Source organism: Botryllus schlosseri, chromosome 5 (genome assembly GCF_051294905.1).
Source record: "Botryllus schlosseri isolate E-star chromosome 5, Bs_hap1, whole genome shotgun sequence".
NCBI classification, from domain to species: Eukaryota; Metazoa; Chordata; class Ascidiacea; order Stolidobranchia; family Styelidae; genus Botryllus; species Botryllus schlosseri.
The window spans coordinates 25531537-25557201 of NC_137240.1; the positions used below are offsets into that span (position 1 = coordinate 25531537).

Here is a 25665-nt window from a genome sequence, read left to right on the forward strand (position 1 = left end):
GAGTCACCATTTTCTGATGAATCATCTTGACTCGAGTCATTTTCTCAAAATACGGAAACGACTCGACTCGAGACAATCTGGGTATTGACTCAACTTGAACTCGAGTGATTGCGCATGACTGGAACCAAGCCACATGACTCAAGACTATAAAACGGCCAAGACCGACATTTCATTGTAATTTCGAAGAACAGTAAAGTGACCACCCTGTTGGAATTTCGTCTATTGATCCTGGTGCTTGACAATGCGACAAGAAACTGCTCAAAGTGAGGGAAATTAGTATATCATAAATCCATATCATTCAATATCACCAAACAGTGATGAATTGAGTGTGACTTTACCATGACTCGGACTCCACCGTCTACTCGGTGACTTGGACTCAGACTTCACTCAATCGTGAAGTCAAAATGACTCGACTTGACTCGAGTCAAAACTATGAAAGTGAGATTGACTTGTGACTCGGAGCCTCGTGACTGTCTTACAGCCCTGATATATAACATACATGTGATCAGATTCCCTGCTGGAGCTCATTGAAATTTAGGACACCCATTCCGTTTCGGCAACATTTCACCAAGTTTACCATGTCTTTTTCCGATCTGGCAGCTGCTCACTAGAAATAAAGCAAGGCTGGCGATCTCTTTGACTGGAATTGATGACGTTGGAATATTTTGTCAGTGTCTGAAAATGTTGACTTGAAAATATAAGATATATACTTTACTAAAGGCCTTGTTGTGATAGATTCGGCATCACGACATTTGCTTACTCAGGATATATTTGATTGAGAGGCGGTCGCTGGCCTACAGAATTTGCTTGTGAACTGCAGCACATCTGAACTAGGTAAAAAAGGGGTGTGTGTGGGGGGGGGGATTTGTATGTTAAAAAGAGATTTCAAATAGCATTTGAACATACTTTCGGGAAACAAAAAACAGCCATAAGGAGCATACGTTCGGATATAACTGGTTGACTACATGACAGTTCGGACATGAACAATTTGCGAAATCCGTTACAATTCTAAGGTGGAATTCCTCCCTAAAAATTGCAAAATTCCCCTCAAGGGGGGAATTCCTCCCCGGTTGGGAACCACTGAGCTAAACTATTATCGCAGCAGAACCCAGTGCAACACGCAGTAAGGCTAAAAGCACCATCACTATAGGAGAATTGACTGTAGTAGTCCACTAGATCTTTTACTCCGAACCTATTCGGATGGCAGTCGTGTTCAGTATGCCAATCTCGGTGCTTGAGACTACGTTTGCCTCTGTGAAACCTTGTAAAGACAGCATTTGAACGTTTACATCATATATTTGACCCCCTGACTAAATCGGCCATACAGAAGAGGTAAGAAAACACCGGTCCCACAGATGGGGCATGGCCCCTGTTTGCTGTGAGATATTGAACATGTTGAATAGCTTGTTCTATACTCTCTGTCTAAACTAGCTAATTTCGTGCCTCAATATATAGTGATATCAACTAATTTAGCTGCAAAATATTGCCGATATCGTAATTCTATTTCGTTGAACCCATACTCCAAATCGTGCATGCTGAAAGTTATTGTAACCCTTCAGATAGCATTTGCGGTGTAGGTACCACTCCACGTTACCACTAGACTAATTTTTCGGACGTCAAGCGTCTCCTTTCATTATCGAACTATTTCTGATAACTTCTCATTGTATAATGGTATATCATATGTCACATCAAACAAGCCTATATCCAAATACAATCTGACCGACCTCTATACAGTATTGATCGCCAAAGCAATAGCGAGTTCTATTGCTTTCAACCCCATTATAAGAATGCTTTGCAGCGTAACGCAATATTGTTCTGAATAGAAGATTATACAATGCTACCGGTGCCATATGAAAGGGTGGATGAGCGGTGTATGAACGTACGTGCGGGGATTTGAAACTTGATATTTACCGTGTTTTCAGTCTACAAAAGTGACAAAATCGGAGAAGACAGAAGTGGACAGAGATATATATGTGGACAGGCACTGGTTTCCTCGCATGACCTTTAATATAGCGATCGCATTGTTCGAAATGAGATAAAGTCTTAATTTTTATCCAACCGAAATACATAACAAAGGGACAGCAATAATGATGATACGGACGAACGCGGCACACGAGTGTTAGTCACATTCCTATACCGCTATACCCAGGGCCGTAACAGCACTTCGTCAGGCCCCCCAAAAAAACTTTGGTCGTGGGCCCCCCATAGGGTTATAGACCGAACTTCTGGGGGGCGAAGCCCCCCAGACCCCCCTCCGGCGATACCCTGTTTACCGCTATTTTTCATATGCGTTGGGAGTTTATTTAGTGAATCGGCTTTTGACGCCTAAGCGCGCGAAGCGCGGGAAATTTGTAGAATTCATGACTGAATCGGTCAGTATGATCGGGAATTGCATATAGATTGTTATCAATCTTTATCTTCTCTCTGCTCACGAAATCAGATTTGCCGGTAGAGCTGAGTGTGGTGTGTTTGAAAAGGTAGGACCAGTCAAAAATAATTAAACATCTTCGGGCGTATACCCGTTGGCAGGAACGAAACAGAACCTCGTCAGGCCCCCAAAAAGGTGTGTCCTGGGCTCCCATAGGGTGATGAAACGACCCCTCCATCACGTTGTTCGCGTTTGTCACGAAATCATCTGCACTGTAATGTGAGCCAGCGCCATGCGCGAAAATTTTCGATAATTTATGATAAAATCGGTCAATCAGATCTGCGATTGCATATATTATGCTATCAATTTATTGTCCTCTCTACCCACGTAATTAGATTTACCGGTAAAGCTGAGTGAAGTGTCTTGAAAACGGGAGGGCCCGTAAATAATAATTAAACATCTTCGGGCCGGCGGACCCGTTGATATGACTTCGTTACATTATATTATTTCATGACTTCTAGTCTGCATGCTATATCAAAAAATATCGAATCGCCCAAACGTAGGCTTCTAAACTAAGAGAGGCACACGATTTCAAATTGGTATTTCTTCACTGGCATAAAATTTTTCCCAGCGAGAGGGTATTTGACTTGTGAGGTTCAGATTGCAAAGACAGGAACATTCGGCGCCAGTCATTTAGGCGCCTATGGACAATTAAACCTATATGTATTTTGTATATATAACGAAGTCTTTGGTCAGCAGAAGGGCGTAGACCCTTTCGGCCAAGGTTTTCTCGCTGCCGATCGTTCTTGCACACTTCTTGGAGTCGCATGTTATATGGCCCCAAACATTGGTGGGTCGCGTCGCGGTAATGGCGCAATACCCAATAATAAAGATAAATGGATACTTGAATTCGCGCGCAGCGCGAAAAAATTTTGGAAAATTGCATAAATTTTCAAAAAATACTCTATGATTTATGCTAATTAACGAAATAATTTTAGGCCCCCTTCGAGCTCGGGCCCCCCCCAATTGGGGGGTTTGGGGTGCGGCAGTTACGGTGCTGGCTATACCTGAACTTACAGAACACTGCTTAAAATCACCGATGGTATTGTTTCATTCATAAGCATTATTCATTCCGCTATATTCAAAATGAAAGGTTTGGTATACCACCAACGGATGAACGGCCAAATGATAATTTCTGCGACCAATAGGGGACGCATGATTAAGTCTAAAAAATCATGAAGTTGAAGAAGTAAAATCACCAACGCAATTTTTAGTAGGGAAATGTGCGTTTTTATAGCCTGCTAGAGTTGTAAGCCGGAAATGTGCGTTTTTATAGCCTGCTAGAGTTGTAAGCCTGAATACCTGGTAAGCTGTGCCTTATGTATACTCAACTTAACAGTGGTATCCAATGCAACGGTTATGCGTAAGCTCTTGCCTGCCAGCATCCACATATATACAATAGTATTGCAACGAATGATTTGCCTCAGATATCACGTATAATGTTACGAATGTATGTATCTCATTACGAATGTATCTCAAAGAAGACATGTGTTTAAAATACATCTGGCCGTACAATATACACTGTAAACGAAAATGGTGTTTTTGCAATTCACACCCTGGCGTAGGGTGTGTTCGATTCATCACACCTCTCTGTTACTAAATTTTTCATTTACACCTAAGCTAGTGAGTGCGAATGAGCCAAATACACCCCTATACACCCATACCATAAAATACACACCTCAAGCATTGGCATTTGGGGTGAATTTTTAGTGATTACACCTTTTGTCAGACATATATGAAGTTTGGGATTCAATCCGCGCTAAGCGCTTACTCAAAACTTGACTGTTGAAGTTTTAAGTCTGTGTCGGCCAGAAGCCTGGTTAAACAGGCAGGGGTGCGGCAAGTCTGCTTCCTTGTTAAGAATCCAGTCGAATCACTATACCGATCACTGTATGGGCAGTGGAGAATTTCTCTGCTCTGTCTAACTGTAGGTCGTGTAGGACATATTTTCATTGGGGTTGATTTAACCACCGAAATGCGTGCTTTCACCCACTTTATTGTTGCCCGTGTCTTTAAGGCTTCTTGGGTAGGCATAGGCTATTTACATTGTTTCATTGTTCAGTTTTTATGGATTTAACCCGGTTTGATCAAGTAAATTCGCCTACGCATATAGCTTCAGTGACCAATAATCATTCGTTGTATTATTTCGTGTGCTACATCGACATGAATGAATAATAGCTAAGACCGTAATATGATATAGGCCTAGTAATTCACATTTATCGTACACTGCGGTACTCGTGCTTTGGCTGAAATTTCACCCTGACTACTAGGGGAAGCGAGTGGCGCAGTTGGTTAAGCACCAGCGTCACGACACCAATGGCAGTGGTTCGAATCCCGGTTCGGACCAACTTCTATGTGTCGGAGGTTTCTCTGGGCTCCTCATCGCTGACCTCACCGCAGTCGCAGTGCATTGAAAAGCCCAGATGTAGGTGAGCCGCGCCAAAAAAGTCGGCCGTACAGACGAAGGGGCGCATGAAAAGCGCCACTGTTGTTGTGTCAATAAAACAATAAAACAAAAACACCCTGACTACTGTAGTGTGACCGATGTATCTCAAGTGTGTGGCAAAAATACGACACATTATGAAGTTCCACGATATTGGTTTATAATTTCTTTCTTGCCAAGTCAAACGGACTAAAGTACGTATATGTACAACATATATTCCCCACGGCATTAATGTAAAACCACAGTATAATGCAGGTTAAGGGTATTTATGGGTTTGTCAATTTCCGATTTGAGAATGAAGTTTCAGCAGTGATGGGTATTTCACAAAATAGCGCTATTGAAATGTAAGTCACCTTAATAGCTCTCAGATAAAATACAGATATACTTCAATGCGATGCTGTACTACCAGGGCATGGTATGGTATGGTATGGAAGTAGGCTATGGTATGGTATGGAACGACATTTCGGTATGGAGTATGGAAAAGTCAAAGTATGGTATGGTGCGGAACGTTTTTTCCATACTTCAATACTTTTTCCATACTTTGACAGTTTTGCCAGAACCATAACAATAATGCTACTTTAGATTTGTCAAATTGATTGCAAACCACAGAAAATCGTTCACTGTCTATGTTCATATCTCAAATTGTGGTTCATGACTCACCCATCTCGGTCGACATCTATTTGAAGACAACAAAGTTGGGCGATACCCATATGAATGAAAATATTATTATTGATAATTATTTAATCTAATGATATTCGACCGCTGTCGCGTTACAAATTGCATCTCGCTTTATTTTTCTGCGCTTTGAGAGGATGATCATCATATCTAATATCTATTTGACATAGCCATTTTTTTAATTTAAAAATATGTAGCTTGTGTTGGACCGAGGTTACGATATGCCGGCCTACAACACGCAATGTAACGTAATGAAGTCTGATAATCTCTGATATAATGGACAGTGGACAGCTGGACACCCTGAAGTTGGCTATGGAAATGAGTGTGACCCACAAATTGGCGGGGGAAATGGACATTTGATCAGCTGTCGCAGAATGATTGTAGTGATACAAAATTATATTTGAAGATATATTCTAATGCAGGTGTTTCCGACCGGTGGGGAATTCCCAACTTGTGGTGGATTTAGGGGCTTCTTGTTAGGAATAGACTCACTTGGAAAAAATCTTTACAATATTAACCACGTTTATAAAACTCTGTATGAAATTCCGATAATATCTCTAATATTTCTTAGCTCATTTGCAGTTCAGCATTCGTATTATCAGTGCCTCCAATTATCGAGAATCGATTGCACAGCGACACGCGATCTCCCTCATATAGGTTGCTATTCATTCCTATGCGAAATGGTGTGATTGAAATCACCTGATTCGTTATAATATGAGATCATATGTATATGAATATGTATTCACGGGATATCGTGGAATCGCTATAATTGATAGCATAGCCGGACTCGCTACTGATGAAATGACATATTTCTTTCTGTTCGAGTTATAGTAGCGTGCGAAAGTCTAGCTTATGGCGGCTTATATCTACCACGCATAAGTTCGTCAACACCAGGAAGTTTATCCGACCCATGCATTATATTCGGACTTTACACATGTAAATCGATGCTACCTCGGTACATTTGGAAAAATTTCAAATATTTTCTATTTTTCCGTCGGCTAACCTTACATATACATTTTACGGCGGCGCCACATTTACGGTTACCATGCAGTTCATTCGATTCTGGGGGTCTTAACTTTCACCAATAGCAAGTCTTTACAAAACAAAGTCCTACCAAATTTTATTAGAGGAGCAATTTTGAAGGGTATAAATATCTATTTCAGGTTGTGTTGAATGAAGAAAAAGGGTTCGGAACCTATCTTATAATTTGACAGGATCTTTGTTCTATGTAATTTTGTAGATGATGTTACTGCTAGCAGTGCGTTACCACACTAGATTTACATGTCCTGAGATTCTGTTGTGATTTCCAACTGATCCTGTGTGCATATATTATACGTTCCGTCTTCGATTATTATGTAGGCAACCTACATCGCTGAGGACATACGATATAAATAAACTGAGGATATCATTGGTGCATCAGGGCTGTTTAAATAGTAATTCCATCCAAAATCATTAAAAAGTAAACGCTGGAATATTTCCACACATCAAAAATAGATTATCACTTGGGAGGTTGGGCAAGTTGCGAAAGTATGGAAAAAGTATCAAGTATGGCATGGAAGAATGTTGCTATGGTATGGAAAATTGTCAAGTATGGTATGGAGTATGAAACATTCCCATTCCGTTCCATACCATACCATACAATGTGTACTACGTATATTTCAAACACATGAACAACGAAACATAGATTAGTAGGCTACCGGTAAGACAAATTGTTCATTCCGAGCAATATTCGTTCTTCTGAAGTTTCCTGTGTTTTGGGCAGACTTGTCGGTTGCAAGTGTCACAGGCGGATCGAGTATGCTTTGTACATCTGTAGCATCTTCCTCGTTTGATATCATGAACTGTGGGATGGAAATTGCTTAAAGTAGAAGCATCGATGAACCCCAACTTTAAGGCAAGAAGTTTCGTTTCTTCTGACAATCTTCTTTTGTTGACATACGGCTGGGCAAGCTGAAATATAAGTTGTTCGAGGAAATCTGTCTTTTTGTTACTTTTCGCATTGCCTCTCATTCGGAGAAATGCAATTTTAGTGGCAACATTTATCACATTGTAATTTTTAACCATCGGCCTACGATTTATATTCCTCAAGCAATTGAATTCTTCACAATTTTCCGCAAGAGTGTCAACTCCACCTTTATGCTTGTTGTAATCCATGGTAACTGTTGGTTTCCTGTGAAACTCGGTTATGTAACCAGAAGAATGTGATGAAGACATCATCAGGACATTCTTTTTTCGATTTGGTGCATATGACAATAGCAGAATATTATTCAAATGGTCATAAAACGCTTCAGTACTTCCACCTCTCTTCCCCCTGCCGATTTTAGCTGTGATGGAATTTCACGCCAACTAGCCATTACTGGTCCTACCAATGTAATATTCTGATGGAATAGAATGCAAACTAGACCATAAGATGTGACATATCTGTCCACAGGTATATCTCGCCGACAAAACAGAACACAAGCTCATTACTATATCATCTGTCAAATTTCTGGGGGGGGGGGGGGCAGAGCCGGATGTTTTTCCGGAATAAGTCATGCCATTGAGAGCTAAACCTGATGTGGCTTCACACAGCCAAAATAACGTTACTCCATACATCCTTGGTTTCGTGGCATGAATGCTATGCAAGGAATTTTGCCTCGATATCCAACCAACTGTTCATCCACAATCAATGCTGCCTTGTATATGTACACATTGCGAAGATTAATGTCGAATGCTTCCCATACATCTCAAATATACGCTAACCCGTCATTTTGCTGTCTTTCTGGACGATTGCGATAGTTATTAAAACGCATGCACCGTAGCAAACATTTGAATCGATTTTTAGTGCCATAGCTACTCTATAAAAGGGCCTACTGTCACGAGGATTCCACAATCGACGTAAATCAGTAAAGTTATCTTTGCCGTAAAAATATCTCTGTCCAAGACAGCACGTATCATGATTGCAAAACATAGTGTTGGGATGACTCGAGTCATGACTTGACTCGAGTAAGACCGAGTCAAATTTTTCGTATGAATTGACTTGACTCGGGTTCCATTGAAAAAATGACTTGACTTGACGCGACGCGACACTTCAGAATTGTGGATTGACTCGTGACTCGGTGCAAAATTTACGAGTCAATTTCAAGTCATCAAGTAGGCTACATAGTGTCGATTAAATGACCGTATCTCGTGCATGTTCGGATTGTTCGCGATACGCCGCTGTCACTTGTGAGAGTAACCATTCATTCACTGATTACACATTTCACTGGTCCTCCATTAAACATCACAAATTATTTGACCGCAAACGGAATGATCACGGCTTACGTTGTCGTAGTGTTAGTACATAAATCTAATAGCAACGGATCTCTTTCTTGGACGTCTCAATGATAACATTGTGCAAATCTCCGCTTTAGCAACCCTGTTGTATAATTTATATCGAACGAATATAGTTTATGCGATAATTGAACACCTGATAATCACATCTATTGAGATCGGTTCTTGTGTGATGTGAAAAATCGAATAACATTGCAGGATACAACTCCCATATGCAATTCTTTCAAAAGAACCTGGTAAAATCAGATTGAAAGCTACTTATAAGTTACCATAATGAATGGATAAATCCGAGCGCGCCCGGTGACGTTTGAAGCGAATACCCACCTTAATTCAACCAATTATAACGACATTGTATCTTGGGCGTATAAGTAGTTCGTGAGTCGCATGTACATATACTGGACGAGCTACGATCTTAAATATTCGATAATTGAACACCTGATAATCACATCTATTGAGATCGGTTCTTGTATGATGTGAAAAATCGAATAACATTGCAGGATACAACTCCCATATGCAATTCATTCAAAAGAACCTGGTAAAATCAGATTGAAAGCTACTTATAAGTTACCATAACGAATGGAAAAATCCGAGCGCGCCCGGTGACGTTTGAAGCGAATACCCACCTTAAATCAACCAATTATAACGACATTGTATCTTGGGCGTGCGAGTATAGTTGGTGAGTCGTATTTACATTCACTGCACAAGCTGCAATCTTAAATATTCGATAATTGAACAACTGATAATCACATCTATTGAGATCGGTTCTTGTGTGATGTGAAAAATCGAATAACATTGCAGGATACAGCTCCCATATGCAATTCTTTCAAAAGAACCTGGTAAAATCAGATTGAAAGCTACTTATAAGTTACCATAATGAATGGAAAAATCCGAGCGCGCCCGGTGACGTTTGTAGCGAATACCCACCTTAATTCTACCAATATACAATGTCACTGTATCTTGGGCGTTCAGGTAGTTCGTGAGTCGCATGTACATTTACTGGACGACCTACGATCTTAAATATTCGATAATTGAACACCTGACAATCACATCTATTGAGATCGGTTCTTGTGTGATGTGAAAAATCGAATAACATTGCAGGATACAACTCCCATATGCAATTCTTTCAAAAGAACCTGGTAAAATCAGATTGAAAGCTACTTATAAGTTACCATAATGAATGGAAAAATCCGAGCGCGCCCGGTGACGTTTGAAGCGAATACCCACCTTAATTCAACCAATTATAACGACATTGTATCTTGGGCGCGCGAGTATAGTTGGTGAGTCGTATATACATTCACTGCACAAGCTGCAATCATAAATATTCGATAATTGAACACCTGATAATCACATCTATTGAGATCGGTTCTTGTGTGATGTGAAAAATCGAATAACACTGCAGGATACAACTCCCATATGTAATTCTTTCAAAAGAACCTGGTAAAATGAGATTGAAAGCTACTTATAAGTTACCATAATGAATGGAAAAATCCGAGCGCGCCCGGTGACGTTTGAAGCGAATACCCACCCTAATTCAACCAATTATAACGACATTGTATCTTGGGCGCATAAGTAGTTCGTGAGTCGCATGTACATTTACTGGACGAGCTACGATCTTAAATATTCGATAATTGAACACCTGATAATCACATCTATTGAGATCGGTTCTTGTGTGATGTGAAAAATCGAATAACATGGCAGGATACAACTCCCATATGCAATTCTTTCAAAAGAACCTGGTAAAATGAGATTGAAAGCTACTTATAAGTTACCATAATGAATGGAAAAATCCGAGCGCGCCCGGTGACATTTGAAGCGAATACCCACCTTAAATCAACCAATTATAACGACATTGTATCTTCGGCGTGCGAGTATAGTTGGTGAGTCGTATTTACATTCACTGCACAAGCTGCAATCTTAAATATTCGATAATTGAACACCTGATAATCACATCTATTGAGATCGGTTCTTGAGTGATGTGAAAAATCGAATAATATTGCAGGATACAACTCCCATATGCAATTCTTTCAAAAGAACCTGGTAAAATCAGATTGAAAGCTACTTATAAGTTACCATAATGAATGGAAAAATCCGAGCGCGCCCGGTGACGTTTGTAGCGAATACCCACCTTAATTCAACCAATTATAACGACATTGTATCTTGGGCGCGCGAGTATAGTTGGTGAGTCGTATATACATTCACTGCACAAGCTGCAATCATAAATATTCGATAATTGAACACCTGATAATCACATCTATTGAGATCGGTTCTTGTGTGATGTGAAAAATCGAATAACACTGCAGGATACAACTCCCATATGTAATTCTTTCAAAAGAACCTGGTAAAATGAGATTGAAAGCTACTTATAAGTTACCATAATGAATGGAAAAATCCGAGCGCGCCCGGTGACATTTGAAGCGAATACCCACCTTAAATCAACCAATTATAACGACATTGTATCTTCGGCGTGCGAGTATAGTTGGTGAGTCGTATTTACATTCACTGCACAAGCTGCAATCTTAAATATTCGATAATTGAACACCTGATAATCACATCTATTGAGATCGGTTCTTGAGTGATGTGAAAAATCGAATAATATTGCAGGATACAACTCCCATATGCAATTCTTTCAAAAGAACCTGGTAAAATCAGATTGAAAGCTACTTATAAGTTACCATAATGAATGGAAAAATCCGAGCGCGCCCGGTGACGTTTGTAGCGAATACCCACCTTAATTCTACCAATATACAATGTCACTGTATCTTGGGCGTTCAGGTAGTTCGTGAGTCGCACGGACATTTACTAGACGACCTACGATCTTAAATATTCGATAATTGAACACCTGATAATCACATCTATTGAGATCGGTTCTTGTGTGATGTGAAAAATCGAATAACATTGCAGGATACAACTCCCATATGCAATTCATTCAAAAGAACCTGGTAAAATCAGATTGAAAGCTACTTATAAGTTACCATAACGAATGGAAAAATCCAAGCGCGCCCGGTGACGTTTGAAGCGAATACCCACCTTAAATCAACCAATTATAACGACATTGTATCTTGGGCGTGCGAGTATAGTTGGTGAGTCGTATTTACATTCACTGCACAAGCTGCAATCTTAAATATTCGATAATTGAACAACTGATAATCACATCTATTGAGATCGGTTCTTGTGTGATGTGAAAAATCGAATAACATTGCAGGATACAACTCCCATATGCAATTCTTTCAAAAGAACCTGGTAAAATCAGATTGAAAGCTACTTATAAGTTACCATAATGAATTGAAAAATCCGAGCGCGCCCGGTGACGTTTAAAGCGAATGCCCACCTTAATTCAACCAATTTATAAGGACATTGCATCTTGAGCGTACGAGTATAGTTCGTGAGTCGTATGTACATTTATTGCACAAGCTGCAATCTTAAAAATTGGTTAATTGAACACCTGATAATCACTCGCAACACGCAAACACGCTAAGACGTGCTCCCTGCACTTCAACAAAGTAATGAAATGTGCGAATATAAGTGCCACTGTGATTGTGGGTACGTGGGAAGAACGTCAGAGCGTTTGCAGGAACGCATAAATCAGCATGTCCTCAGATTTATCAAAACACCTGCATCACGCTCGGTGAAAAGCTCACCCTCAACTCATCCGCTCAAGCTTGACGCTGAGCGATCAAAGGTCATAATTCTGCCATCAGCAAACATCTGTTGGATATTCCGATTTGTGCGAATAATTATGGAGACGACAGACTTTTCTTCGTCGGGAGGGTCCATTCACACGTCCATTTGTGTACCTTGGAGTCGACTTTTATCAAAATACACCAACCAAAACTCTGTCAACAGAAGGAGTTCGTGTACCAAATTAATACAGTAGGCTACATTGAACGCTCTCTCATTCGAAATTGGATGCTGGTGACGTCATATTTTGTGATACGTTTGTTGATATACAATGTTCTTTACAGTTATATACTAGTTGCTGTCGATTACTCCTGACGAGTGTCATCTGAAAATATTCGGGTTTATTTCAATATGAATATGCTATTTAATTGCAAATTGAAGTTCTTTACCTCCAAGAAGCTCTTCAAAAAGTGGTAATGTATATTAGCCTACAGATGAAATTGGATTCCGTTGCGATGTTTCAATCCCGTTAATGTAGGCTTACCATATTTTGGAAATCTAAAAAGAGGACACTTTTTCAGAAATTTGAGACTTGCAAAACCGGAGCAGAATTCTCAAAAATTGGTGAATTTTTCCCACTTTGTGAGCGGTTGACTAAAAAAAAAAGGTGAAATTTTCGCTCAGAGCTCAAAATACCGTTTTCTTCTCCATATTGCTAGGTGGTTGACTAAAAAAAAAGTCAACTTTTCGCTCAGAGCTCAGATCACCGTTTTTCACTCCGAAATACCCGCCGGAGCGTCACTTCTGTGCTAATTTACGGCATATCACTCGCATTTTGCTCTAAATGTGACCTAAATTTTCAAAAAAGAGGACAAAATCTCAAAAAAGAGGACAAAAGGGCGTCCTCCGAGGACACTTTCAAAAAAGTCAAAAAAGAGGACAAATCCTCTTAAAAGAGGACGTATGGTAACCCTACGTTACTGGGCCAGATTAAGAAAAGAAACTTCAGGAATTCTATTTCAAACTACTGTTCACTGATTTGCTGACACTGACGATTTCAAACCCAGGATGATTTGCAAACATTTCGAAATCCCCCTGGTTGACCTTACTACTGCAACTTACTATTTTTTCCACAAACTGCATCAAAACACCCATCAACCACAACATGTTTCTATCAGTAGTTTATTGTCACTTTGACACGAATTAATATGCGTCTGCATAGTAGGATGTTTCATCTCGCTGTACTAACAGTGTCTTGAGAAAAGCCCAGAAACACAGTAAGCCGCGCTGCAAAAATCGGCATCCGAGACCCGAAGTTGAATGCATGGGAGAGTGAAATGAAGAGTGATCGATTACGAAGCGGTTGAAGAACGATGCAAGAAGTCGAAGATACTGAAAATGACAATGACAGTGAACTGTACAATATCCATGTCGTGGTGCACAAGGCCTAAAAGAGAAGCGCATCTGAAATGCCTTGAATTGATAATGATTGATAATAATCTCAGACGGCCATGCTGTCAATGTGAGTCCTGAAGTTTTAGCGGGTGAAACGAAACTGCATCGTGATTTACCTATTATTAAAAATTACAAATCATGTTATAAATCATTTTTAAATTTAGAGGGTTCGTGAACCCCATGATAATGCTACGCGGACCCCCAGTTGAGAACCACTGCACTACGCCCTATACCAGGGGTGGGCAAACTACGGCCCGCGGGCCGCATGCGGCCCGCAAAACCGTTGTGTGCGCCCCGCGAAACCATTAGGAAAAATATTGATTAAACGCGTGCTAAAAATCATGACAATGATAATAAGTCATAGTCTTACTTTATGATGTTTACTTCGTATTTTTGTTGCTACCGCAACAGCTTGACCTGAAGCCCCACGCATTTTTAAAGGTTTCGCTTGTCAAACATCACAGAAAGTCAAAACAGAAATGACATAATTCGGTTCACGAGCGTGATTTTGAATTTGAAACTCCAGCAAGTTTATTACTTTTAGTGCTGTGCTTGGTAAAACGAATTTTCGCGTGTGTTAGGTGGATTCGTCTTCGATATGTGTAGAGGTGTTTTATTTTGATATTATAAATAAATTGTAGAAACTTATTTTAAAAGTAACATGGTTATGATCAGGGCTGTGGAGTCGGAGTCGGTGGAGTCGGAGTCGGAGTTTGGCTAATTTTAGCTTGATGGAGCCGGAGTCGTGAAAACTGTGGTGGCTGGAGTCGGAGTCGGGGTAAAAATACTGACTGGAGTCGGAGTTTGTGAAAATGACCCCGACTTCGACTCCGACTCCAACTTCTTTATCATGAAAACAATTGCAAAGGTATATTTAAATTACTAATAATAACTATAATAGGATTTTTCTGTACCATCAATCACTGTTATTAGTAACGATACTGATCAGGGGCGACCAAACCTTGCCCCGCAGCCCAAATGTAGCCCGCGAGAAGGTTTTTTGTGTGGCCTGCAAAGTTAATCTCGAAATTAGATTCAACATCAGGTAAAATTGCAAGGCCAACCAAAATTTGATTAGCCTGACCGCGAAATTTGACGATGACTAAACATCAGTTTTGACGCATTGGCGTAACCAGGGGCCAGCCACATTCATTGCAGATCTTTGTATATGACCATAAAGTAGAATATTCCGTAGCAGATTTATTTGACTTGAAATTTTTTTTAGCACTTCGCATGATTTATTGTCACATTTCTTGCATTTAGTATTGGAACCCCTCCTGGAAATTATAAATACGCATAATTTACAGAATTGAGTCCAACTATACTCGCAATTAGGAGATGACGTGTCGTGCAACATGCGACTTCGCTTGTGCGCTCGAAGCGAGATCGTTGGCGATGAAACATTTGCACAAAATGACAGAGGCATGATCACCGAAACCGTCGATATTGCTATGTCTAAAACGCCAAGTAATCCTGTCCTTGCCAAATGAACCTATTGCTCTACAGAGGCGACCCCATATGTACAAGTAATATATTTATTGATCGAATTCATTCATTACCTTCAAAAATATTCGTGCTTCGCGCGACCAGGGCATGACTGCACACCGTACAGTTGCAGACGGAATTTTCATGACATAATTGATATCAATTTTAAAGCGTATTTATATATGTCTTGTTTTCAATGCTACCTAATTCGGTTCGTTCCTATAGGACGACTAATAAAAAGGTTATCAACATTCAAGTTGCCCACGAAATGGTTCGTAAATTTCAGGTGACCCTTTGGCCGAAAAGGTTGGCCCACCTTGACATAGATAAAATTGGACGTTATTTGCAAATTACAATTCAGTTGTATAGAGGAAGAAAGGAGCAATATGCATCTTCGCGATGCAGTCACAAATTGATGCGATTTTTAGAATTATACCATAATATTGTGACAGAACAAATATATCGCCTGGTTGTAAAATTGATGTAAATATAACCAAACGCTCCTCCCCAGCCCACTAGACAACATTAAAATTATTTGTAGTGTAGCTTAGCTGCTTGGGTCGAACAAATGATTAAGAAAGGCTGCAAGTCCTAGTCCTTCAATACTTGACTAAGTGCATGTAGACTAGACATATACTCTTTGACTACTTCCTAAATTTCGTTTATGACCAATTTCTATTAGTAGTGAGTGTGTGTGTGCTTGTAATCAGTACAGTGTGTAATAAGAAAATTAGTAAGATGCATCTCCGTATTAGTTGCTGACTCATACACAAGAGTCACACTTCGATTGTTTTATTTACATTTTAATTAGACAGGATGGGATATATGTCGTGTTTGAATGATTCATAAATACTATTGGTTGTTGTTAGAGAGTCCTCGTTATAAAAGTGAAAAAATATGAGAAAGGAAGGATATTTAGAAAAGAAATATTTCGTGCATAGTGAATAATTCGAGCTGTGCCACAATGAAACAATTTTGCATGCCATCGTTAATCATCTGTTTGCATATGTTTAAGGGTTATATGATAGTCATTTAACCGTCACTGTGGCATATAATTTTCGAAGGAAATTGGCAATACTGTTGGAGTCGGGGTTGGAGTCGGAGTCGGAGTCGGTAGATTTAAAGACTCAGGAGTCGGAGTCTGTACGTTTAAAGACTCAGGAGTCGGAGTCTGTACGTTTAAAGACTCAGGAGTCGGAGTCGGAGTCGGTCCATTGGAAATGTGTGGATTCGGAGTCGGAGTTGGAGTCGGTGGTAAAATTTACCGACTCCACAGCCCTGGTTATGATGCTGTCAGCATAGTGTGTCCTTGAGGTACATCTTAAGTAGAATCAGCACATCTAAGAGCAGATCGTTGCCCGCAAATTCAAATTTCCATCCAGTTGCAACAATCGGCACAAGCGACTATCAGCGCTAATTTTGACAAATTGGTTATTGAGGACGACCAGCTTATAAGACGCGTATATTTAGTTTGTTTAAATTTATATTATATTCATATTTCCTCGGTCACTATATAATTGAATAAAAATATTGGGTTTTGGCTAAAAATCTCAATTTATGATAGTGTGGCCCGCGAATGGATTCAGATGTTGAATGCGGCCCGCGAGACAAAAAGTTTGCCCACCCTTGCCCTATACCGACATAGACATCCGTGATATACAATTTAAGCCTGCTCCAATTGTTGATGAGTAATATAAACGTACTAGCTATGTTCGTTCTTACGCTCTTAGCAAAAAGAGTGTACATTCACACCCAAAAGGTGGAACACGAAAACAGCACCTAACTCAGAATTATATCGCGTTATTATTCCTTCCTCCTACGTACAAGCATCATTTGCATTAAAATGTTGTTTGAATTATACCATGGTGTATGTCTGAGGTATGGTCTGCTTTCGTTTACCGTGGGTGTATATATTCTGCAATATGAACATTTTTCATATAATGCAATTTTCCACGTCATTATAACATCTTTGGTTGAAATTCTTTGCATTTCATCTTCGTACCATTCTGTGCTTGGCGCTGGCAGCATAACGAAATGCAACACTAAACGAACATGCACATTGCGAATTTCAGTAATTTTACTTGCTTCGTTACTAAAGTTTGCGCGAAATATTCAGCTTTCCGATTGTGAATATTTAGTGACTCTCTGATGTGAGCTTGGCCCGCAGTCCCACGAGATTAAGAACGAAATACCCTACATATGTACCTAGGTAGTCAGCGAATTATGCTTATTCAATCAACTAATGAAAACGATATGAAGAAGACAACGTTGTCTATTGTAAAAAATCTAGCAGACGTACGGGATCCAGCATGATTTGATTGCTGTGCGATTGGGGTGTTGGTCACTGTATAACTTGTTTATGAGGTAATATCGGTAGCAAGTATAGACAACCGTTTGACACTCCGATCAACATCAATGTATCAATAGTCAGACGCAGAATACATTGTTTCGGTCAAGCCTAGACCGTTAAGGCGTAAGCTTATATTCCCTTGCAAGTTGTCGTCGAAATTGTTGGCAAAGCGACAGAAGATATGGATTTTATAGAATTATTATCGTATTTGCTCGTTCCAGTTGATAAATTTGGTGGTGCTTAAAAAGTCGGCCTTTACGTCAGCATTGTCGCGTAGTGGCCCAAGTCTTCGCTAGGTATCGTTTACTGTACATTGTACATTAATATACTACTTCGCTGAAATGTGGGATTGGATTTAGCAATATGACGTCACATGACGTCATAGGGTCGTGTTCACGTTCGTGTTCACAGGAACCAGAACTTGTCAGGGGTTCGCACAATCCAAAGAATTGATTTTAGCAAACTAATTCTATGCGTTCAAAGATTGTGTCGAAATTGTAATCTACATTTGTAGTTCTTTCACTTTAGGTTCGCGTTTATGAAAGGCGTTCGACCTGTTACATCATAAATTTGACAAAAACAACCAGAAGATCGGATCAAGCGTGGACGGCGTCGCATAGAGTCACGACTTGGATTTATGCCATACTTTGCCAGCCGTCTTTCGAAAGTTATCTACTCACCACACACTTATCCGGTTTCAGCAAGAAATAACGTTACCTATCAATCATAAAAGAAATATTTACAAGCTGCGCGAGTGCAGAATTTCTTGCAGCGCAAGCTTCACGAGATGAACGCCATTGACACTTTGTCACGTATTTCAAACTGGCAAATACCTTGAGTCACGGTGATCGAAGGTAGTTTCGAGACAGAGTTGTAGTATGTCAGTGTTCATTTCGCTGTAGTAAGCGTACCGCAGTGATTGAAGTGGTTCTTAACATGATTCGTAACAGCAGTGCTTGCAGTAATTCTTGACCTGATTCGTAAGCAGCTTTTTCCGTTAATTTCCAACAAAACAGTCATAGGCTATGGTGTATTTTAGATTGCGACTGCATTTCGTTGAAATAGCCTATCCTACAATGTTGACCTCATAACATCCTCATGTTTTATAAGTCTCAAGTCATAATTAAAGAAAGTTGACCGCGTAGTACAGTCAGTGCCGAATGATAGTAGTTAGCATCGCGTCATAAGCAGCAATCGTCCGGTTATAGTCAACATATAGTCGCTGAGATCTATTAAAATCATTTAAATTGCTTCCGGAACATGTGGGTTAACCATTACGGAGAAATGTAATTCTTTGCAGAAAACCTCTGATGCCGCGTTCTTCAAACGTATAGTTGTAAACGCTACGTCTGTCATTCTCTATCTCTCCTCGCTCTCTCTTTCTCTCTCTCTTTCTCTCTCTCTCTTTCTCTCTCTCTCTCTCTCTCTTACTCCCTATCCCTGATAAATTGAACATGTTAAATGAATATCTCGAAAACCCGATGTAACAGAAACCTGAGTCAACAACTCCTCGATATTCACCTAGTCATATCATCAGGGTTGCCATACCGTCCTTATTTCTAAGATTTGTCCTTATTTTGAAAGGCCACGTCTTGAAAAACTTAACCGTCCTTTTTTCTAAGAAATGTCCTTATTTTCGACTTGCGTCCTTATTTTGTCTTATTTTCAACCACCAGAACTTCGATCGTTTTCCTCTGGTATCTGTGTTGCATAATATTCTAAAATTATGCTTTTGCGTCGAGTTGTTATGACATCGTAAAGGAAATGAACTTTCGTGACGTACACATCATAAGATTTGACTTCTAAGTGGTGAGATAGCTAGGGCAGTGAGTGGTTTCGTCTGTACCAAGCTACCATGGCGGACGTCATTTTAGCAGTAACCAGCAGTACCAGGTTACTGCTGTTTGGTCTACGGCAGAATAAGCTCAAGCTGTGGGAAAGGCAGCATTTATTGCGTAGTGAAAAAAGGCGCAGTGCAGTCGACACATTGGTTAAAAAGTAGTAAAGCTACTTATCATTGATAAATTTTTTTAAATTATATTGCACTTACGCACATAGTTTTAGCTACTAATAAGGCTAAATCTGATTCGTTTAAACGAGCAGGCGTAAAAACGTTTTTCGTGACGATTATGAGAGAGAATTCAAAGTTATCTAACGAAGCTTGAAGGGCGAGTGTTTCGAAAATTGCAATATCTGCAATTGTGACATTAACCTGGAGCTGGAGGACATAGGAAAGACCGCTATTTCATCTCACATTGATACCACAAAACATTATGATGTCATAAAGATTAATTTGAGCTAGTCGATGAATAATTTCCCACAAGTCGATCAGCACCAACAACTACAGTCGACAAGGCAGCTGCTGCAGAGGATACCTGGGCATTCAATACTGTCAAACACAAGCAATCACTCCCCACCAAGGATTGGGCATCGCAATTGTTCAAAGCAATATTCCCCGATTCCCAAATCGCGAATAAGTTTTCTTCGTCCTGGACCAATACTACAAGCAATGTTCCCTCTAATTTTTGACGACCCTTGGACAACAGTGCGTAACGAAAAAAATTCATCACTTCGAATTTTTCGTGCGCAACTTAGATTTTATATGCGCAGAGACCGTGTTATCACTGCGCAAGCTGCCCACGTGCGCAGCATAATGGGAACATTGACAACAAGCATTGTTACTGGAGTTCTTGCTCCATACGCTCAAAATTGATTTTTTCTGAACTTGGTGTACGGCCTTTTTTATTTTGGTGGACGCCTCTAATCACAACGAGGTGAAGAAGTTTGGTTTATCACCCTATAGGGGGGTAAAGACCGACGTTTTTTGGTGGGGCGGGGCTGGCGAAGTGCTGTTGCGGCCCAGAGTAAAGGTAAACCTAGACCTGAGCTGTCGGGAGATCCATGAAGCACTTTCTAATAACAGGGAGTTGCTGGAGCAGATTGTTTCTGGCGAAAAGTATGGAATGTTATACGTAACGGCTCGTATAAATATAAAGTATGTTCAAAAACGCTTTCTCATGCTAATCTAATTTTTCGACTGTCCTTATTTTTGGATCCATGTCGATGGCAACCCTGCATTTCATAGTTTAAAATTTGGAGTTGACCAATGCAATAAGGTTCTGTGGATGCGAATCAAAATATCTGACTACAGTACAAATTCTATCATCTCACGTAGGCCTCGGGTTAACCAATGTTATGGAAGAAATATTGTTTACGTATGCAATGCCGACATGCTTTCAGGATTGTCTGTCATACTAACTGTATACGATTTAACTAATCATAAGCATGACTGAAGGGCGAAGAGATCAACACTCTACACCTACAGCTGATGATGCCAGCCCTACATCATACTTATCTGGCCAATTAAGTAAGCTATTTTATTATTTCTGAATCTTAGCAATGTTGTTGTCCCTGATGCTACCTGATCTTTTTTTTCGGGTACGGTCATTAGGTCATTCAGTAGTTACTCCGCTGTGAATCAAAACTTCTGATAAAAGCGAGTGACAACAAATATGTGCATTTAATGGGCCTATTTGTTCCTTGCGCATAAGGTTGTAGAAGAGCAGCCAACAACTCGCGAGACGCATGCGCTTCGCCAGGTCATATGCTGCAGCGGGCAGCAGGTATGAGATATCCGAAACACGCGATAATATACATGTTAAGATGAAATGTTGAGAATATTATCCGTTTCGCAACTGTGAAAAAGATCATGTGGCTCGAGTCAAGTCAAGTCATACGAAAACGTTTACTCGACACTAGTACCAGCATGCACATCGGGAAGTTCACCCCAATTTTTGGTCAGAATATCAGTATACTCAATGAATAGCCATGGGGCGTAATAACGCCTACACAAGGGGTGTCAAACTCAGCTTGGGTCACGGGTCGGATACAAACCTTTTGTTCGCTCAGGGTCCGAACCAGATGTAACCGTCAAATCCATACCTTTGTTTTTCACTGGAATGCTCTGTTATCAAACCTTAACATAACATTATTACGTCACGGATCATAGAGTATCACCTTTATTCGCAAACAACTGTATTAGGTGGGGTTACCATGTTTTTGAATCAGGAGAGGACAATTTTTACAAATCCCAAAAGTTACATTACCGGACTAGAAAACTGCTGATTCTAAAATTTGTACTGAGAATCTTGTTGTGTTGCCTAAAAGAGGTCACCTTACGACTCGACTCCCGAATTACCCACTTTTTAGCGATACCGTTGTGGCGTTAACTACAAAAATGTCATTTCCAGTCCTACTCCCGAATGACGCGCTCGAACGCCCGCATTACAGATGCTTTAGTCGTGATCTGACGCTGTTCAGGCGTATGCGCTGAGAGGCATCAGGAAATTTAGCAGTAAACGCGGACTTTATCATTCGGTTTCGCATTCGCATCTTCGAATCCGTGAATAACAATTGTTTGGTCCATTTTCCCAGAAAACTCTGACTGTCACTGATCTCTTCAAAACCGTGACTAGAGTGAAAACGCAAGACAACCGTCGGATGACTGCAATGTGACCTATGGACATTGAACAATGAACATGATCAGAATTTGCTGTCTTGGGGGGTTAATTAAGTTAAATTGTTTCCTAATAAAATATTTTGTAACAAATGTGCAGGATAAAATATATGCTTTTTTCTATTTACTCAGAATTGGTTCGCGGGACTGAGGAAATGACGCGATGGTTGCGGCCTGCCGGCCGTATGTTTGACACCGCTGACCTACATTGCTTGTTTGCCACTAATGCGAGAAAATGTAAATTACATACCTTGCCTGTCGATCACAGGACTCAGCTTAATTTTCATTCACATTCACATGTCTATCGATATCAAATACTACTGAAAGTGTAATGACTATAAATTGCTCTTTTAGAGGCAAATATATTGCTAATCAAAGTGATTGACTCAAGCAACTGCGACCCAAACCGGCATACAGGGCCGTAACAGCACTTCGTCAGCCCCCCCCCCAAAAAAAAAACGTTGGTCCTGGGCCCCCCATAGGGTGATAAACTCAACTTCTGGGGGACTTCGTCACCCAGACCCCCCTCAGGCTCTACGTTGTTTACCGCTGCTGATCATCTATATTGGGTGTCCGTTTAGTGAGTCAGTTTTTATCGCCTAAACGCGCGAAGCGCGAAAAATTTCTATAATTCATGACTGAATCGGGCAATATGATCAGGGATTGCATATATGTTGCTATCATTTTTTATCCTTTCTCTGCTCACGTAATCAGATTTACCGGTAGAGCAGAGTGAGGTGTGTTTGAAAGGGTAGGACCCCTCAATAATAAATAAACACCTCCGGATGTAATGTATACCCGTTGGCAGGAACGAAACAGCACTTCGTCAGGCCCCAAAAAACTGGAGTCTTTGGCTCCCATAGGGTGACAAACCGACCCTCCAGGCTGCCACCACGTTGCTCACTTTGCCACGAAAGTATAGATGTATTGCGTAGTAAGCCAGCGCGAAGCGCGAAAATTTTCGATAATTCAAGATAAAATCGGTCAATAAGATCGGGAATTGCATATATATTGCTATCAATTTCTTGTCCTCTACACTCAGTTGCTCACGTAATCAGATTTACCGGTAGAGCTGAGTCAGGTGTTGTCTTGGAAAATGTAGAGCCCGTAAATAATAATTAAACATCTTCGGGCAGGTGGACCCGTTGGTATGACTTCGTTACATGATGTTATTTCGTGACCTCCTGTCTGCTATATATCAAAAATATACAATCGCCGAAACGTACTAAACTAAAAGATCTCACGATTTCAAATTGGTATTTCTTCACTGGCATATATTTTTTCCCTGCGGGGTGGTATTTGTCTTGTGAGGTTCAGATTGACCAGACAGGAACATTTAGGTGCCAGTCATTTAGGCGCCTATGAACTATTAAACCCACATGTATTTTGTATATATAACGAAGTTTTCGGTCAGCATAAGGGCAGTCCTTTTCGGCAAAGGTTTTCTCGCTGCCGATCGTTCTGGCACACTTCTTGCAGTCGCATGTAACATGGCCTAAAACTTTACACGTCTTGGTGCGTCGTGGCGAGGTAATGGCCGACGCTGATATGCCCATTTCTATAAATCTTGCGTATTGTTTCTTGTGGGAAGGGTACCCAATATTCAAGATACTTGGCAACTTGAAATCGCGCGAAAATTTTTTAATAAATTAGCCTAAATTTTCAAAAAATACTCTATAATTTATGCTAATTCACGAAATAATTTTGGGCCCCCTTCGAGCTCGGGCCCCCCAATTGGGGGGTTTGGGGTGCGGCAGTTACGGCCCTGCCGGCATATTAGCGACATATGAAAGGACACGAACGGCTAACGACATAAGCGGCTACAGTAACTTACTAAAATTGTCATTTTACTGTATGGAGATACAAATAATTTAAGCCGATGTAGGGCATTACTTAATGCCTCCGTTAACTGTAGACCTGCCATGCGCTGTAACGGCCAACTCAAATAGGCTTAAGCAGCAAAATGCAATGCCGCAAATAGACTGTACTTACCAGTATAAGTGTAGGTAGTTGGTAGTGAGCATTTGCCCTTTTGCTCTTGTTTATGGAGGTTTCACTGTATAGTGTATGCTGTGCCGTTCACTACTTGCATGCGTACACGGGAACGTTGTTGTTGATTCCGTAGTAGAATGCTCTCTCTTGGTATATATCCAGTGCTAAAATTACCAACACCAATTTGAATTTGATGTCGCATAGTGCATTGCAAAAGGTTACTTAAATTTGCCCGACGATACCATGACCAGGGAGCACCTTTTCGCGACTATAGTCGAAGCGAGAGTCGTATACAACTAGGTACATCCTCGGTCGCTGTCGCCGTCAGCGTGGGCAGAGCTATCATCTACATCAGACTCGCCACAGGCAGACAGATATTTTTCAACGATCTCAAAATAAGGCACGGCAAATGTTCCCAAATAGGGACTCCTTAGTCAAGGGATGGTCAGCCTTTTCGGCCAAAGGTCCACATGAGGTTTACGAACCATTGTGCGGGCCGCTTGAATGTTGATGACCTTTTTCCGATAGGAACGAGCCGGATTATTTAACGGCGAAAACAATACTTATAATAATACGCATCAAAATCAATAACAAATATGACATGAAAATTAAGTGCGTAACCACGACCTAGCCGCGCGCAGCACGATTTTTTTTAAGTCAATCAATGAATTCGGTCATAACAATGTTACTTGCGTAGGCCTATATTGCGGGTCGCCTCTGCATATACCGCTGGGTTCATTGGGCAAGGGCACGAATTTTCGGCGCTTGAACTTATAAATATCGAAGATTTCGGATAATATGCGAAATATTGTACTTTATGGTCATTAACGACGATCTAAGAAAAATGTGACTGACCCCTGGCTACGCCAATGCACCGGAACTGATATTTTAGTCATCAAAATCCCAAATTTCGCAATCAAGCTAATCAAATTTTGGTTATTTGGTTTTGGTAAATTAATTTTTGATAATATAACTAATTTCGCGAGCCACTCAAAACCTAGCGGGCCACGGATTGGCCGACCATGCCTTAGTCGCTAATTAATCATTGTCAGACATCGGGCGTGACTCATTATACGAAATGAAAATCGCGTTCTCATAATAACTGTTTCTTCAGAATAGTAAATAAATGCATCTTTCCCGATTTAGGTTTGCTACCCCTGCCTGCAATATCTGGAAATTTGAAACGATGGTGCAATAATCGTTGGAATTCAAAGTCCAATTTTCTGTGTTTCTTTAGGATCCGTAACACTGACGAAAGGGAATATTGTCGATACAACCTTCCTAAAACAGCCAAATAAACGTGGTCGGTGGTGACTTGATTACGCATCACAATACGAATATCACTGTTCAGTCGACTACAAATGAAGGTGAGATATCAATTTTCATCAACT

The 25665-nt window shown here is 40.4% G+C and overlaps 2 protein-coding genes across 2 annotated transcripts in view; both read left to right on the forward strand.

The window, feature by feature from the left end:
* Positions 1-25665, forward strand: part of LOC145439505 (exocyst complex component 2-like) — a 276760-nt gene that overhangs the window by 115684 nt on the left and 135411 nt on the right. The gene's annotated exons all lie outside the window — the stretch shown is intronic.
* LOC145439507 (NACHT, LRR and PYD domains-containing protein 1b allele 2-like) overlaps positions 20415-25665 on the forward strand; it is a 41516-nt gene continuing 36265 nt past the window's right edge. Inside the window, exons 1-2 of the mRNA XM_080316986.1 lie at positions 20415-21133; positions 25512-25641. The gene's annotated coding sequence lies outside the window, so the exon portion shown is untranslated. The remainder of the gene's footprint in view (positions 21134-25511; positions 25642-25665) is intronic.